The following is an 18,534-nucleotide window of genomic DNA, read 5'->3' on the forward strand; positions in this document are numbered from 1 at the left end:
ATAGCCGACTGCAAAGTCATCCACTTTCTAGTTTAAAAGCTCTTTCTACCATTTTCCCCCCCAGGAATGCTGCACCTTTCCCATTAAGATGCAGCCCTGTCTGATCGGAGTGGCTCTTGGCACCGGCAGTATCTCTGAGAAAACTACCATGGAGGTCCTTTCCTTCATCCTAGCACCTAGGTCTCTGAACTTCTGTTTTAGGACACTCCAATTTCCTCCTATTTTGTCATTGGTGCCGATGTGCACCATGACAGCGGGGTCGTGCCCAACCCCATCTAGTAATCTGTCAATTCGTTCCGCAATGTGTCGAACACGAGCCCCTGGACTCTCCTGACCCTCCATCCTGCTCCCGTCCTCGCCGGAGCACTCACTCCCCCTGCGGATATAGGATGAGTCGTGCTCCAGCAGTGTCCCTCCTGAACTGATGTCCCCAACATCCTGCAACTTGGCAAATTTATTGGGGTGAATCAGATCAGGACTGACCTCTCTAAATCAGGGCTGACCTTTAAAGAGAGACATCACTACTTGGAGCTTCCCTAAGGGCAATTCCCAACTCAGAAATGGGGTCCAGGTGGTAAAAAATCTGTCAGTGATGGAGTAGTTGTATCGAGCCTCAAGTTAGGGCACATTCTTATAGGACTATAGTCGTGTAAGTAGCACAAATGGCCAGCATGAAACTGTTTTTTAGATTGTTTTCTCCCTAGTAAGTTTTTAACACAATTACTATGACTGACTATTGCAGTTCAATTTTAAAGGCACGTAAATTAAAATACATTGATCTTCACTCCAAACCTTAGCCTTTGATAGGATTTTTCAATTGAGGAGGAGGTTTCACAGGACCAAAAAAATACAGGGGTCTATTCACGAAGCTGTCGAAGGATCTAGCCGGAGCTTCGGCCGATCCTTCGGCTAGCTTCGGCCCCAGGACCCCTTCGGTTCAGTAGAACCAAAGGGGTGCTGTACGGGCTATTCACTATAGCCCGTACAGCTCCCGAACGTGGCCGAGCCGCTCAGTCGAGCCGAATGCATATGCATTGGCTCGGCTGAGCCATTGACCGGCCGACAGCCTGCTTCTGACAGCTGGGCGGAGCCAGCTGTGATCTTACGGCTGGCTCCGGCCACTTGCAGAGAGATCAGCGTCCCTGGTTACCTGCTAACCAGGGACACTGATCTCCAAACAGCTAACACTCCCTGGCGCCCGGGGAGTGTCCTGCTCCCGGCCGCCAAGGAGAGAAACACTGCTGTTTCTTTTTTTTCTTTATTCTGACACGGAGCGATATCAGAGCAGAAAAAAAAAATTCCCATTGAAATGCATTGCTACATTACTAATGGCTATTTCAATTTGCAATAGCCAATAGTAAACTAGCATTGTACCCGCCCTCTGCTGCAGTTCTCCATCAGGTCCATCAGCAGAGGGCGGGTACAATGCTAGCTTACTATTGGCTAGTTTGTTTGTTTTTGATGTGAATGATCTGACAGTATTGTTTATATTATGTATTATAGGGCTACCTTTTTTTAAAGCAAACAATATTTGTTAAGGATTTTCCCACAGTTTTCTGCATGTTAAGCAATTACATACCATTACAGTTCACATGAATGATAAATATTAATTACTAATATTTTTGACAGCTTTTAAAACTGCAACACATTTTATTTCCATTGGCATGTGATATTGCTGTAGCTTGTAACTACTTCTGCAGATGGCTTTTTGTCAAAATCTTACTATTTAATAGTGAAGAACAACTTCAAGATTTTGAAGGACAACTCCAGACATGTCTATAAAACAAATTTGTATTCCTAAAAATAATAATTTCTTAGGTCGTCTATTATAACTATCTAAAATAGTTTGAAATTGAAGTGTATAGCAAATTTCCCACAAAATCTGCACATGAAAACAGGGCTTTGCACAGCCAGAAAGAAATGTAAAAAGTCTGACTACACCAATAAATACTGTATAATGTATTAAATATTCCCCACAGATTTATGTTAAGCTTCCCAATATAGCACTAGTAAATAATGACAATTAAAGTTATGAAATATGAGATTTAGGTCTCTTTGTTAGAGTAAGTTACAAAGAAAGAAGACTGCGGTCTAATGCTCAGCAGGGCCCATGTCTCGCAGCCCAGCCATGTCTTTCATTGCAGGCCATTGAGTTACAATGGTCAGGATGGCTTTACTTTCATCTGTGAACCCCAAAACCATTACAGTTCTGCTCCTAATTGATGGTGTTCAATGCAACAACTCATCAGCTTGTCTTTAAATTGTACCTTCCAAATTTTAGAAGCATTCCAGCAACTTAATATAACACTTTTGCTGAATGTTAACAAGGTATCTGTTTGCAGTATAGCCTAAGCTTTTAATTTGATAAGAAAATTAAAAATGGTCACCTTGCTCAAAAGACCTTAAATGTAAACTTTTTTTAAGTTGTGGGGCGATTCAGCCATATATCTGTCCTGGTGACCATTGTCATCAAAACTAAAGATAAGGGGAAATCCAAAATTTTAGAGTTGTCTACTGAACAAGAGGTGTGGGGAAATATTCTAATGGGGGCCATCTGTTTATGTGACAGCTGTCTAAGAGGGGAATTCCCCTCACTTTGGAGAAAAATACCCTTACTTCTTATTGCATTCCCAGGCAGGAAAAAAATGATTATCTCTTCAACAGGACATATGAAGCAAAATAGACTCACAGGGGGTTAGTTCTTCCTTACTCCAAACTAGAAAAAATGTTTGGCTCTACATACACTTTAAGCCTTGTGATGAATATTAAGAGCACAGATTTTTGTTGTACAAGTATGTTTGTAGTATGTTAGATAGGAGAATACCTGCTTGTAATGCAGGATAACTACAGGGCACACCCATTTCAAACACCTTTCTGTCTCTTACTAATTTAAATCCAGATATATCAAATTGTCAGTACTAAGAGAAAGAAAATCCCACATTCACACATCACAGGTTTTAGGACGAGTGATCATATCTAGCAGGTAAGGAGCTGCATAAGCGGCTGGTTTCAGTGGCAAACTTTAACTTTTGCACAGCTGCAGTGCCCTCTGGATAGGCTAGGCAGCTAAATGTTGTCACTTATTCCCTGGAACGTCCATACAAACCTTTTCTATTTGATATTTGCTTTACTGCCTCAAATTTGGTAGTCTTATATTTTTACAGCATGCTTTATTTCTTTTTGTAATAGCTATATCTATGAATGTACTGACATGGATTTTATGGTGTGTCTTTGGCTAAAAACTGGTATAATCTATTTTGGTACAATCAACCATGTTCTGTAGAATCAATTGTGGCGTTCACCCCCAAAGGAGCCGCTGGATATAAATTAAGCTCTCCTACCTGTTTCTTAGCCACCGGCCCATTTTCTCCAGCAACAATGACACTTCTAGGATAGAACAGGCTTGAGTCGTAGGGTCAGTTTAGTATGTATTGCTCAGTATCAACTAGGAGAGAGGGTTGCAGGACCCTAACTTACTGCTCTTCGGCCCCTATGAGAATGAGTCCTTCTGCACTTCAGTCCTTCTGCACTTCAGCTCAGCCGAACATGCAGAGCCTGTTCGGCTGACCGAAGGCAGCCAGAGGCAGATGATGTACTGCTGATTTTAGCCAAAGTACGGCTAAAATCAGCTATACAAGTCTGACGTGAATAGCCGAGCAGCGTTTGCCTCAGTTCACTTTGGCTCGGTTATTCAGTCACTTCGACTCTGGCTTATAAAAGGATATGTCGTTTATAAACGACATATAAGTACACATGCTGAAATTATTGTACTTTTTGTTCTGGGCACAGCTGTAAAGTGGCATAGCAGATTAAAGAAAAAAAATTTATGCAGCTAAATGTATACAGTAGATGAGATAATTGGTAAATACAAGATTAGAAAAAAAATGATTCCCCTAAATAATTGGTGAACACATTTGAGGTCATATAATTATAATCAATAAATATAGTATATCCAAGATCAATATAAAGATGAATAGAATATAAATGTTGCCTCAAGAACTGCATAAAGGGCAAGGAGGTATTAGTTGTGTATTATGGAAATACCATCATTATAAGAGAGGTTTCTTTATGATGAGAAATAAGCTGCATATTCTCACAAAAGGCAAAATCTAAAATAGAATAAGGAAAATTACTGTTTTCTTTACTTGCCCCTCAATTATCTATTAAAGGACAGCATGGAAATATTTTATACTGGAAATTAATTGTTCTGTTTTTGTAAAGTCAGGAAGGATTTATCTTGTTTTCTAAAGCAAAACTGGGCGCAGATGTCCGGAGGCTGGTAAAACTTCCTCTGTAACAAAACCTATGGAGGTTGTGAGAGGTTAAAACTGATGTATATATGTCATTTTCAACCTTGTTGTCTAACTAAGTAAAGTATATTTTAAACCAATTTTATTTTAATTTGAATAGAATAAGTAATAAGGTTAAAATTTATCTTTTCTTAGATATGTTGGCTGCATTATTTTTCTTTTCTCATGCTTTTTCTTTAATCTTCACCTGGTAATTCAGCAAATAACACAAATGCTTTGCCTAGGTGTCTACACTCCCTCCTCTATTATACATATGGAGGGAGTCATGGTTGCCAACCTGGCTGGACTTCAAACATGTATGCCTTTATGTAACTCCTTTACATGGGGGATGGGGAAATTAGTTGTTTACAGAAGGAAGAAAAGGTTGGTCTATGTTTTCAGTTCAGCTCCCAGGACTCTGTATTTCTGGCAAGGTCACTAGGCATATCCATGACCTGAAAATGTTCTGAACCCAAAAAATGAAAATAAATACTGCTACTACATCTGAGTACTAGTAAGCGGCAATATATTACATTTTTGTTCTCGGGTTTAATTATTCTTTAAAAGCCTGAACAGTCTTGCACATATGCTATGTAAAAATCATATCTGGCTGTGAGAAGAAATGTAGGTATAATTGTAAACATACAGTAATATAATTCTATATTTTAAAAGTAAATGCAGCATTAGTCTCTTGTCTGCCTTTTAGCCTGAAAATAAGGTTATCCTGATGTTTGTTTTATACCAAAGATACATCAACATATCATTTTAATGCAGAAGCCATAAAAAACCTAATGTGCAGGTGCTGTAGCATAAGAGATATAAAAGAACTGTGCACAGAATAGTTGTCCTGAGGCAAAGCTCGAGGCTAGCATGCAGATCATATAAACACACAAAGAGATCTTGTTAATGGATTCCTCTGCTAGCAATATTGATAACTGATGTAATTATGCCCAATATGAAACATAAACTCCAATTAAATAAAGAGGCTGTGCCTTTATATTTAACACATGTACACATGGGACATCAATTACATTTTACTTGAAAATTGGTAAAGTAGTAGTAAAAAAAAAATCAATAGTACATGTATAGCACTGTTGATTTTTCTCTATACTACTTCACCGGTTTTCTGATCAATGAGTTGTTTTTGTTGCTTACTTTGTTTCATGTTGCAAGTATCAATTGTTTATCAAAGCATTCTAAGCATTCTATCTGCTGGCAGAACAATGGCTACTTAAAGCTAAACCCTAGGGAGGAATAAAAGACACAAATTAATGCAGCTTTGTATTCATTAAAATATAATTAAATGTATTTTTGAACATGCAAGTAGTTTAAGTAAATACATTTGACTTGGTATCAGCTTCTTGCAGCCCCTGTAAAGCAGAACTGTACATACTAGGAATGAGAAAAGCAAGTAGTCAGTGGTACTGTAGTGCTCATGCGCTAACAAGGCATATGCGAATAGTAAAAGAGCTTAGACTGAGAGAGAGAGAGATGAGCTCATCAGTCTGCGGATTCTCTTTTCACTGTCCAGTCACAGGCTAGGGGAGAAAGCCCTAAAGTTTTAATTTAAGTGCAACAGATTAAAATCAGGTCTCCTGCCCTGCCGTATGGGGTTGTTCTGCATTGCAGAGCCCTGTATTTCTTAGGACTGCATGGGCAGAATTCCAAATCTTTCAGTAGGACAACAACTCCCATAAATGTATTTTATATGTGTATTAGCAGTTGGTCTGGAGTTAAGCTTTAAACAAATATATATATATATATATATTATTGTGCAGTTAGCCTAATATGCAATGTGTCAGTAATACGACTTCCCTGATGCTAATAATCTATGAGGTTAACGCCCAACTGCTTGGTACATTTTATTATAGTGATTTGCATAATGCTTTGCTAATGCTAACAGTCTAGGGGGTTATATTGCAAGTGATAAGTGTGTGTTTGTATGATACATTTTAAAATAAAAATGTGGATAGGACGTTTCCCTAGTTCTAATTCTGTTGTTTAATGCAAGAGTGGAAGTTAAGAATCTTTCAGATGCCAAGAGTGAAACAATGACAGTGTATATTCCACGGGAAGTAGCTAATCTCCCTGTGTCCCATTGCAGCACGTTAGATGGCAATCTTGCTTTGTAGTTCTGCGGCTATGGGTTCATTCTCGGTGGGGAAACTGTCTGCATGGAGTTTATACGATGTACCTTCCGGTTGTGCTTATGGGGGTTCTCTTCTAGGGAGTTCAGTTTACTGCTTTCAGGTTAATACACACTTGACCAAAAAAGTCAAGATAGCAAGTTTTATTGGTCTGCAGTGGAGGGAACAGACAAGTATTTCTGATCGTAATCTAGGCCCACAGAGCCACTATAATGGTCATTGTCAGATGGCAGTAGGCCGTTTTGTATTTAGCTGTAGTTTATTGTGATTCAAGAAATTACTCTTACAATTGCACATTTGTTTTAGCTGCACATTTGCTGAGGTCACTCACCCTTTACCTATATAGTGAAAAAAAAGTAATAATCTTAAGTAGCCTTCAGGATGCTGGGAGCTCCCATTCCACCTCCACCAAGAAGGTATTAGGGACTTGGATAATAACTGTATGAAATTCATATAGAATCCTAGGCAGTATCATCATTTTCTGTATGGCAATCAAATGCCTTATCCACATTAAAATCTTGGAAAAGAAAAGGTGTTTGATTTCTCTCCCCCCACAAAAAAAACAGGTATCATCTGTGGCCTGTCTATTAAAATTAATCCCACCTGATTTGTCTTGACCAAATTTGGTAGCAACTTGTATGTTCATGATGCTAGTATTTTTGCATAACACCTAATGTCTGTATTTAATAGAGAAAATAAATGGAAGTTACTGGTCTGGTCAGGAGATTCAGTGGCATTGGCAGGGTCACTATATTGGCATTGGCACAGCCCCATCTACAGGATGGATAATTTGCTTGCGGTGATCACATTATTGGGATCCAGATGACAGATTGCATTATTTTATGCAAAGCACCAAAACATACAAAAACCCTATCTATAGAAATATTGTGCCTTGGTAAGCTGTAGATCTTTAGTTGTTAATATCACTCTCAGTTTTGTGTCTTTATTTCAGGTACAATTGTAAATTGTTGCTGTGGGATACTGCATTTTAATCAGTGTTCTTTGAATGAGCATTCAAGCGTCCCTTTATCTCTGGTGCTATTTTGAGGTTTAAAACCTGAACTACAGGAATAAAAAAACACACAAAAAACAAAGAATGCAGTTATGTAGTTATATAAAAATAACATAAAATGCATTTTAAATGCCACTGGCATTATGTGTCTTAATTTCAGCCTATTTTAAATTAAAGCTTTATATTTCCCACTTTACTTTATTGATATCTTTGTCTGAATCTTCAGCTTGAGCCAGGGGGTGAAAGGTCAAATGAAGTTGCTGCATAGCTTACCTAAATCACTGTCCTCCAGCTTAGGGCAGGCATTTGAAAAGCAGCAACTGCCTGACTTCAGGTTATCTTTTAGCCCTTGACTGTCTGTGGCTCAAGCTTAGGAGTCAGACAGAAAGTAAATAATTACACAACCTAAATAAAAAAATATATATTTTTTTGTTTATTAACTAAGCATGCACAGTGATAATAGGTAAGGCTGAATTTGTTGCCCAAGGTGACCAGGTTTTTTTTGTGGCAAATTGAATCTTTCCATTTTCTTTTCCCTAGTTTTTATAACAGTGTAATATTATCACACTCCCCTAATTTTCTTTTAATTACACTAATGTACTGTGTCCCAGCATGTTTTTTTTACCTCATGACTTGGGTTTTATCCATTATGTATTCTCTTGTTGTCATCTTTTGCGGGATATTTTAATACATATATCAAATGTTACCTCGAGCCTAGAAAATTACAGTGATAGAGGAGAGAACTTGTGTCACAGGTTTTATTTTGCTTGATACAAGTTGGAACAACATTTGAAAGGCTCTCTCATGTCAAGAGTGAAAGTACAAACTTGTTGCAAATACGTTTTTGGAAAAAACATAATTAATATTCAGATTACAAAATATTGGCAGGCAATCTTGAAAAGCGGCAGTGTTTTTAGACAAATCCCATTCCTGTCTTGCTTACAAATGGAGTATATTTATCTTCTGGAAATGTCTGCGGACCTATTTTCACAGGTACATGCGTTAAATTCTTTGCACAGATCCACAAATGAGTCCTTTTGTGAACACAATTTATACCGATACATGCATGCAATTACTGTAATTAGAATAAACATTACTTTATTTTCTTTTTCTACAAACCAAGACCTGCAATATATTAAAGTACATCTAAACCTAATCACTCCAATTTTTTTTAAGATTTAGCATGATATTATAATTTCCACACAGACATGGTCCATCAATACCATTACCAGGACGTTGGTCTGCAGCAATGATGTTCAGCAAAGTTTGGGGCGAGAGCTTTAAAGACAATATGTAGCCGATTTACTATCTGTCCATGACCAAATGATCAATAAAAATAATATTGGATGGATTTACAGTTCTGATGGTTGCTAGTCTAAGTGCTTGAACATTTGCAACATATTTTTTTCCAAAAAACATACAGTCTTATATTGTAGCGGCCATACTGTGATCTGGTTCCACTCTGATATTGTGTGTCATGCTTCTCCCACTTCTGGCAAATATTAGTAAAGAGTATGGGATGCTATTTGAAGGTGTTAGGCATAGGGGGAGGGGACCACAAGCGTGCATCAGTTGTAGGTAAATGTTTCACCCATGAAGCATTGAATAACATTGCAGTGGTTGTCACACACAGGGCCGGCCTTAGGCCTTTAGGCGCCCTGTGCGAGATAGCTTTACAGCGCCCCTCAGTGACCACACCCCTCAGTAGCCACACCCCTCAGTGACCACACCCCTCAGTAACCACACCCCTCAGTAACCACATCCCTCAGTAACCACACCCATTTTTTCCAATAGAGACTCCCATTTTGTTAAGCCCCAAAGAAACATATTAAAAAGTATGATAAAAATAAAACTTTTATTCAAAGGTATTAAACTTGTAGGCACAATATAAGTATTCTTATTAAAACAACAGAAGACAAACAAGCAAACAATAAATGTCAAATTAAAATAGAGTCTATAAAAATAAAGTGTCAGGTTGTCATGCAGACACCCTTTATTCAAGTAAGTGTATCTAGAAAAGTAAAAATAAAAAACAGAACACAAAACCTAGACTACATGTTAAATTAACTAATTACTATTTGCCCGAATGTACATAATAATTTGTTTGAGAATGTGCAGCGGCCATGTGCCAATGCGTGCCACCATCTTGGGGGAGCATGATGTCACATGACGCCATTCATGCGTGGCGTCAGGTGACGTCACACACCGATATAGGCGCTGCCATCTTGGTGTATACCTAGATATACACCAAGATGGAGGTGCCCAACACTTGCGGTGTCATATGACGTCATACGCCTGCCTCCAGAACAAGCCAATGGCTGAATCCAAAATAGCATAAAAATGTGTTTTGTTTTGTTTTGTCGTTGCACATGTCTAATAATATGTGTGTGTGGGGAGGGGTAATTTTCCCTTTTTTTAAATAATTTTTTTTTAAATTTTTTTTATTTTTATTTTTCTTACTGTTGGGGGGCTTTAGGGAAATATTAGGGATCTAAACAGACCCCTGACATTTACCTTTTAAAATAGAAATGAAATCGAGGACACAAAGCCCTCAATTTCTTTTTCTGCAGCCTCTGTTCTAAATGAATGGAAAGCTCTCAGTACAGAGGCTTTTCATTCATTCAGAAACTGGTGATAGTAAAATATTTACTATCACCAGTTTCTGACTGGGGAGGAGCCTCTGTAGTGAGTGCTTCTCCCCATTGACAAATTCATGAATGAACTGGAAGTGATGTAAATCACATTCTGTTCATTCATAACTGGGGACACATAGTACTATGTGTCCCCAGTTATTTACAAACACTGGAGTGATCACCTGATCACTTCAGCATTTGCCCTGCGCAGAGGATTGGTAAATATCACTGATATTTACTGATCCTCCACTCGGCCACGCACACAGCCGCTGTCATCCTGAAACTGACAGGATGACAGCGGCTCTGCTCTCCTCCCCGCTTGGCTGTCCTGACAGCTGCGGCTTCTCTCCTCCTTACCACTCGGCCATCATGACAGCAGGAAGCGTCCCTCCTGTGCCCCCTCTGCGCAGGTTTCAGCGTATAGTTTCTCCTCGGAAGCCCGCTGCCTCAGCTCATACAGGCAGCAGGGATCCGAGGACAGCGCTGAAGGGGGGGGGGGCAAAGGAGGGAGCGCTGTCATGTCGGATGGCTGAGCAGTGAGGAGGAGAGAAGCCGCAGGCTGTTGCCGCCCCGAAGATGAGCTGTGTCGGCCGCCTGGCATCCTTGTTGCCATGGCGCCCTGTGCGGCTGCATAGCTCGAACACCCCAAAGGCCGGCCCTGGTCACACATGTACATGTTACACTACAAGTGACATGCAATACTACAAACAGAGGAATGTCACATGGTTTACCACAGTTCACAAAAAAACTATGCTGAAAAACCTGTTCATTCATATATTAATGGCATTTTTTTGAGAGAAATACATTTTGTGTAATATCTTAAAGGACAAGGTAATTTTAGTGTAGTTATCCTTTTCTTGGGCTTATTTCCTTTTCCCAAACATTTTGAGGGTTATCCACTATTGAGCCAAAGGATCTAGACATAGCTTCGGCTGATCCTTCAGCTCGCTTCGCCCGCCGGAGACCTTTGGTTCAGTCGAACCGAAGGGCTGCTGTACGGGCTGGTCAAAATAGCGAGTACAGCAGCCAAATGCAGCAGAGCGGCTCAGGCAAGCCAAACACATATGCTACAGCTTGGCTGAGCTGTAGTGACAGCAGAAAAGAAGAGAAGATTGGCCGAAGCCCACCGTTCTCCCCGCAAAAGACAACAGCTGGGAGGAGCCTGCTGTAATGTTGTGGCTGGCTCCACCCAGTTGTTGTCCTTCAATAACAGCCCAGCGTCCTCGAGGACACTGGGATGTCATTACATTGATAACAGCTGGGCGAAGCCAGCCAAGATGTCACAGCTGTTGTGCTGTAATGACAGACCAGCAGTGACGTCTCGGCCGGCTCTGCCCAGTTGTTTTTTTCCCTGGGACCTGCAAGAAGACTCTGGCAGGTGGCGTCCAAAAGTAAACAGCTGGGCGGAGCTAGTGGTGATGTCACCGCTAGCTCCGACCCAATTGTTTATATTTTGCCGGCATCTGTCAGATTCTTCATTCTGCAGCGGGAGTTCATCGTGTACGCTAGGGTCAGCGGGCGTCGGTCTTTAAAAATATTTTTGTTTTTAATTTCACTGAGTGACCGTTATCGTGGACAACACCGACGATCTTAGGATTACGTCGGTGGATCCATTTTTTTGGGGGGAGAGGGTTATTAAAGGACTGGTCAAAAATCCTTTGTTTTGTTTTTTTTTTCAAATAAAGGATTTTTCAAAACCCCTTACTCATTCACAAGGGGGGCTGCATCTAGGTGCCCCTTTATTAAGGGGTACCCTGTTGTGAATAAGCCCTCCCTGCCCTCACCCCAACAACCAACTCCCAGGGGAAGTGGACCTTGTCCTTATCGAGGGACGGTGAGGAAGAGGCCCTTGTCCCCAATGGGCACGGGGACAAGGTGCTTTTCCAGGAACCCTGGAGAAGCACCCTCCTTGTGCCAAGGGCATGTGGCTTGGTATAGAAGAGAGGGGGGGCGCTTGCTCATCCTCCCCCTTTCCTGCCCTGCCTGGTCTGTGCTTGGATCAAGGGTCTGGTTGGGAATTTCAGGGTGGACCGCATGTTTTTTTTTCCCCCATTGGGGGTGGTGTCCTTCCTAAAATTCCTACCAGACCTAAAAGGCCTGGTATGACTTTTGAGGGGAACCGCATGCTTTTGTTTTCTTTTTTGTTTAAATGAGGTCCCTCCTAACATTATGGTTTAGCAGGAGGATCCCATGCTGTTTTTTTCTTTTCTTTAAAATTTTTGTAATTATTTAACTTAATAACTTTATTTAACTTTAATTTATTTAACTCTTTTTGTGATTTTTCTTTTTTTTTTACATTTATTAAAATTATTTTAAAACTTTTTTTCCCAGTTGTTTACTTTTTTCTACTCTGCTCGCTACCTTGGAGGTAGCAAACAGAATAGCTGAGCCTCTCAGCGGCATTCGTCTATTCACTAACTGCCGTTCGGCCGCTATGAGAATAGGGGCAAATGGCAGCGAGTGAGCTGCCGGAGCTTTGGCTCAGCCTCTCCAGATGTTGGATCAGCTGAGTCTAACTCCTTCTGCACTTCGGCTCAGCCGAACATGCAGAGCATGTTCGTCTGACCGAAGGCAGGCGATGTACGGCTGATTTTAGCCAATGTATGGCTGAAGTGTATAGCCAAATGTCGTTCGGCTCTGTTCACTTCGGCTCGGTTATTCACTCAGCTGCCTTTGGCAGCTGTGTGAATAACCCCCTTTGTAAGAAATCATGCCTACAAGGAATGCAGCTCTAAGAAGTTGTTGTACAACCTGCACATGTTAGACTGGACTCCATTAACTTTAATTAAAAGGCCTTTGAACAGGTGGACTGGATGTAGTTAGGTTTCCAATTAAAGAGGAGCTTGAGCCTTGTATGTGTCAAGGACAGGACTTGGAACATTTTGAACAGAGGTACAAGTCAGGTCTTATGGGAGATATCTTCCTAGAGCTGCATTTAAAATGCATCTAAACCCAAGCACAAAATGTAAAACATTGCAGTATATCAATCTATAAATTTTCTGGTAGCATTAGTTTTCTTTTTAACCCTTTTTTCCCCATTGTTTTCAACTCGTGATTCAGCCAGTAAGGCAGTTTCTTCTCAACTTCCTTTAACAGACCAAGCTGCCAAAAGTGGCAGATAGAGGGTTGAGACAAACCATTAATGTTTATTTTCCTTGAAATTTTCTTGAAAAGTGTTTGCTTTTGTTAAATTAACCCCCAAGTATTTCAAAAGCAAATCAGTGCAATTCATAAGTTAATCAGAAGAAAGAGAAAAGGAAGTAATTTGCTGCAAAGGATATTGCATTTCACTTGATTCTGCATCTAAAGTCTGTGTAAACTACTCTAATTGACAATGCACTGTTAAAGGGGAAAGAAAATGAAAATATATGTATAGCAATTTTTTCTGTTCTGGATAGAGTAGGAAATGGGAAAAACCCTTGCAAGCTTATTTTTTGCTGTTTGAGTCCACTTGCGGAGATCAAACTTAACTTCCTGTCATTAAAATATAACAGAAAGTTAGAGAAAATGCGTTCAAAGTGAGGGGAATTCCTCTCTTAGAAATGTGTCAGAGCCGCAGGTGTACCCAATGGAAGGTTTACCCTTCCTCATGTTCTGGTGACAACTGTAAAATTTAGATTACACAGTGCTTTCTCTTTCCATGAATGTGGACTCTTTTCAAAGTTTAAAATATGTTTTTGGCTATTGATACACTTGAAGCTTAACACAAATGTCTTAAAATAAAGCAATTTCTTGAACCATTATTTCTCTCTAATATGCTTTTAGCTTAGAGCAGAACTCCAGGAAAAAAAACTATGATTTACCCTTGTAGAGACTACCCCGTACTGCAAGGGTTAAGTGCTTGTTTTGGCATAGGGAGGAAAATAACCAAGTTGTACTCACCCAATTCTCATAGCTAACCGGCTGTGACAGCGCTCCTCCATAGAACATGATGATTTATGGGACCTTAGACTGCTGCAGTGGAGAGGGAGAGAAGCTCCAGGGACAGGTCTAAGAGCAACCCTAAGCCAGCAATGAGGATCTGGTAAGTATAACTTTCTTAGTCTCCTCCCTAGACCAAAACAAGCACTTAACCCTTCCAGTGCAGGAGTAGCCCCACTAGGAGGGTCAATGATCATTTTTCCCCAGAGTTATTCTTTAAGACTGAATAAGAGTCACTGAAATTAGCTTATTTTTTTTGTTTAAAACAAGTCTCTCATAATGCAATGCAGCCACATAATAATGTCTTTAATTCTGATCAAGGGAATGCCAAGTCAATTCATAGGCAAAATGTTGGGTGACAGGCAGTGCATCACATAACTGTACTGCAGAGCGTGAAGGTCACCACAGACTTTCAACATGCAGGTTATTGCAGTCATGTTGCATGTGGGATTTTTTTACCATTTTTCTGTCATCAATAATCCAATTTGTAAGACATCTCTTTATACATTACATTTGGTCTGTCATTTCCAAAAAATTCTTGACCCTTAGATTTAAAAAACAAAACTAAAAAGTGTATGCACATTCAGAAAAACTGATAATACAGTTGTATAACATTGCAATCATTATAACTTCCTTGAGGCATGAACAATTACAATAAATGGTTTAACAGTTTTGTTGAAGCATGTATTTTACATTCCTGAACATTATGTTTTATCAGCAAAAACACTGATGGTTTGATTCATCTGTATTTTGCCTCTAGGTACCCATTTATGGAAACATCAATATTTCTGCAGAATTTACTAACTGTTTTCATTCTTCTCTGCTGTCAGGGAACAATTTATTTATTCTGTGTGTATTTTGTTAATCTCGTCATTCCCACAGAGAGAGCTCTGCATGGTACAAGAGATTTAGACCCAGTAGTGTAACAATCTAATAACAATCTCAGCAGTGATTCTCAGGGGGTCACAATTGTAAAAAAAGATCTGACAGGTTTGAAATATTTGACCAATTTTCTATTGTTGATTGACTAAAAAGAAAAGAACGAAATTCTTCAGTAAACAGTGACAATATATAATATGTAATACCTGGATCATTAAGGGGTCTGGCAGGAAATAAATAATCAGATTATCAAGTACATGTAATATGACTATCTTTAGCTGTTGTTTATAATATAACTAAATTATTAGAAAGTTATCTTATAGTGATTGTTAGCCAAATGGACAAACTAGAAATGCATGCTTTCTAGATCCCCTCTATCGTTAGCTGACTATTTCAATATGATTATACAATCTACTTTAGATTTATTAACAACTCTGTAATGCATGGGCCTGCCTAACTGAATGTAAATTGAATGGATTGTTTAAGGCCCCCCACATTTCACAGCTCTGGTCATTTTTAAGGAGACAATGCAGATATTGTACGATCAGAGTGTATCATATGGTCAGTTTTTCATCAATGGAAGATTTGTTAATGTATTTTACTTGCATATGTAGTGCTAATGCTTTTTCTCCAGTGCATAGTGGAGAACACTGAGCTATTAACATTAGTCTGCCCCCAGAGGACCTACGGCCTAATGGCTATTCCAACACAACACACAAATTTACAGACTACAGTTAAAATTTTGGGAATATAATTAACTAATTGTATTTTGTATTTGTGGAAAAAACAAAGAAGCAAGAAATCCAGAAATCCTTGCAAAGATGGGGAACAATGCAACTCCATGCACATAGTGTGCACGGGAACCAAACCCAGAACCCAGTAGCTATAAGACAGGCATGCTGGTCACTTTAAAATGTTAAATTCCGTGTAGGATGTGCATGCACATATATGAATATGCATGGATATAAGCACATCTGATGGATTCTTTGAAATCAGAGAAAGGAGAAGTATGGGGTAACCTTTTTCATCCCATAGTTCTCTTTTGGGTCACGGGCGGACATGTACTAACCTCCTCCTCCAGTTTCAATGTCACACGTCAGTTCTAACTATGAGGATGAGTGTAAATGACTCACGTCATAGTTCTCCTTTAAGGAAAAATTCTGATTGGTCGTTTTGGACAACAAGTAAAAGTCTTCTCACAGCTTTACTAATTTGATCCACAGTGGTTTACTGTGATTAACTGCATGATAGAGGACTTGCCAGTATTGTAAAGCTAAAGCTCTGCCCTGCCCTGCCATGGCCAGCTAAAGCTCTGCCCTGCCATGGCCAGCTAAAGCTATGCCCTGCCCTGACAGTCCCTGCTCTGTACAGGGAGACGATCGGAAAGTGAGCGAGCGACGGTATACGTTAGCTTACTTCCCGAATTATCGAGCTGACGCGTGACAGTTCATTGTCACATGTCGGCTCGAACTATGAGGTTGAGTGAAAATCACTCGCCTCATAGTTCTCTTTTAAGGCAGTGTTAGAAAATCCTGGCTGGATGCACATTAAAATAGAAAGGTTTTTATAATATTAAATTGGCTTGCGTAGCAATTGTTAGTTACACCATTTTTTGACAAAAGTATATATTTTTTTAATCATTCAACAGTGCTTGATTTCTTCTTCAGCCCATCTATGTTACTGCAAATGTATAATTTACCCACATGGTGTGATGAAAGATGTTAGAATGCAGTGACTTCTGTTTTTTAGTCTTTTCTTTATAGTGAGCTAATAAGCATGGCAACTATACCAAAACATAGCACTGCCACCTGCTCTGTCAGAAATAGTGACTGGTAAGTTTTCTAACTTTCAGGGGTATGTTGTTTCATGCATTATTTAACCCATTATAGTAGTGGTCCTTTACAGACCAATGTTACTTATGGCATTACCAAAAACTGGATTTGTGGGCAGGCCAGTTGGCACCATTCCCAAGCATCCAGATGCTTTGGTTTATGTGGTCTGCCCACAAACCATGGCATTTAGATGACTATGTTAAGGTGTGGTAGCAAAGTTTTCTTTTCCCTCTGCACTACCAGGCTTTACAGTTATGGCCCTGGTCATAAAAAACTTTGAGTAGATGGAATGTACATTTTTAACTCATTCCCCATATGCTGCTTCTCATTCCAAAAGAGCAATTATACTTTAACTAGCTCTGTATTTTAGTCACAAAGGTTCACTTGCTCTTTAAAGTTGAGCAGCCCACAAAAACAAGCCAAGCTCAAATCATTATCAGACATAGTATCCCTTCTAGCAAATGCCAGAAATCCCTAAACCAGCTGTTCTAGATGTAAAACTAGCAAAGCTTAAAGGGTAGCTATAATAATTTATTTTTCTAAATTAACTTTTTAGCTAATACATTTATCAACTGGAGTACATGTTATATCTGCTTTTTTATTCTTTGTCTTACAAACAAATATTTAATGCAGGACTCAGGAATCCTAGAGTACAATGCATTAGCCCAAAAACCTTTCTCCTTTCTTACTTTGCCTGAAAAGAGACTGTTCTAAATGAAAGTGAAAGTATAAAAATTAAAGGAGAATTAGGGAGAGAGTGAAATATACTCATCCCCATAATTAAAGTGGACATGTGACATTGCAGCTGTCACACATTGGCTCTATTGATCAAGAACTGAGCAATCACATACCACTGATTGCTCAGTTCCTGATCTTCTCCCTGCAGAGAACAGTGACTGCCACAGCTTAGCACAGAGATTCTCCCCTCTCTCTATTCCTCCAGGGCCGACGGAAGGGACAAATGGGGAGGGGGCAGGCACAGCTTACTCTGCCTCTAGAGAGGCAGAGCCAGCTGTCAATCAGGCAGCGGGTGAATTTCAGCAATATTGTCAGGATCCATCCCAGCTGAAGCGCGGCTCCGTGCTGTCAGCATATAGCAGGCAATAGCCCACTATATGCTGAGTTTTGGGTTTAGTTTGACCCTAAAGATAACTTTTAATGGTTGGTGCTTGTCTCTGAGAGATAGAGAGATTCTTAAGAATGTATTTTGACATGCCTCCTGAGTACTGTGATTATTTAAAAACAAATAAAATTAAATACTCACACCTCCAGAGGATACAATGTTTGTGTATATGTATCTGGTAGACAAGTTGCCCCACTTGTAAATGCATAAAGTAGTTACAGTTACAGATTTCAACCAGTCCACAAATCGTGGAGAAGTTAGTAATAGGCTGGTTTTGAGGTCCCTGTCTGTTGTCCTGTAGTAGTGGGTAAGCCAGGAGAACACCAGTCAGCTGACTAATTTTCTCTTGTAAATAATGTTCACAGGACTAAATTTTGAATTGTGGTCCTCTTATCCATTTATATAGACTCTTCAAACTGCTTCCGGAATCTCCAGGAACACCCCCATTAACAGAGAGCAGCCCCAAGGGTTGACATTGATACACATTCTCATTTTCATCTGGCTCTATCACCCTACGAACAGATTTTTTTAGCACAAAATATTAAACCAGGAAGGTTTGTGCTCAGAAACTAAACCAAAAAACTATAAAATGTTTTCCATATTATATGTAGGACCATGTTACTGCAAGCTGTCCCAATCAGTGATGAATCTGTTGTGATTTTGGCTTGTTTGAAATGGTACACCAGCAATATTTTTGA

This window comes from Nanorana parkeri, unplaced genomic scaffold (assembly GCF_000935625.1).
Source record: "Nanorana parkeri isolate BGI_ZX_2015 unplaced genomic scaffold, ASM93562v1 scaffold1094, whole genome shotgun sequence".
NCBI classification, from domain to species: Eukaryota; Metazoa; Chordata; class Amphibia; order Anura; family Dicroglossidae; genus Nanorana; species Nanorana parkeri.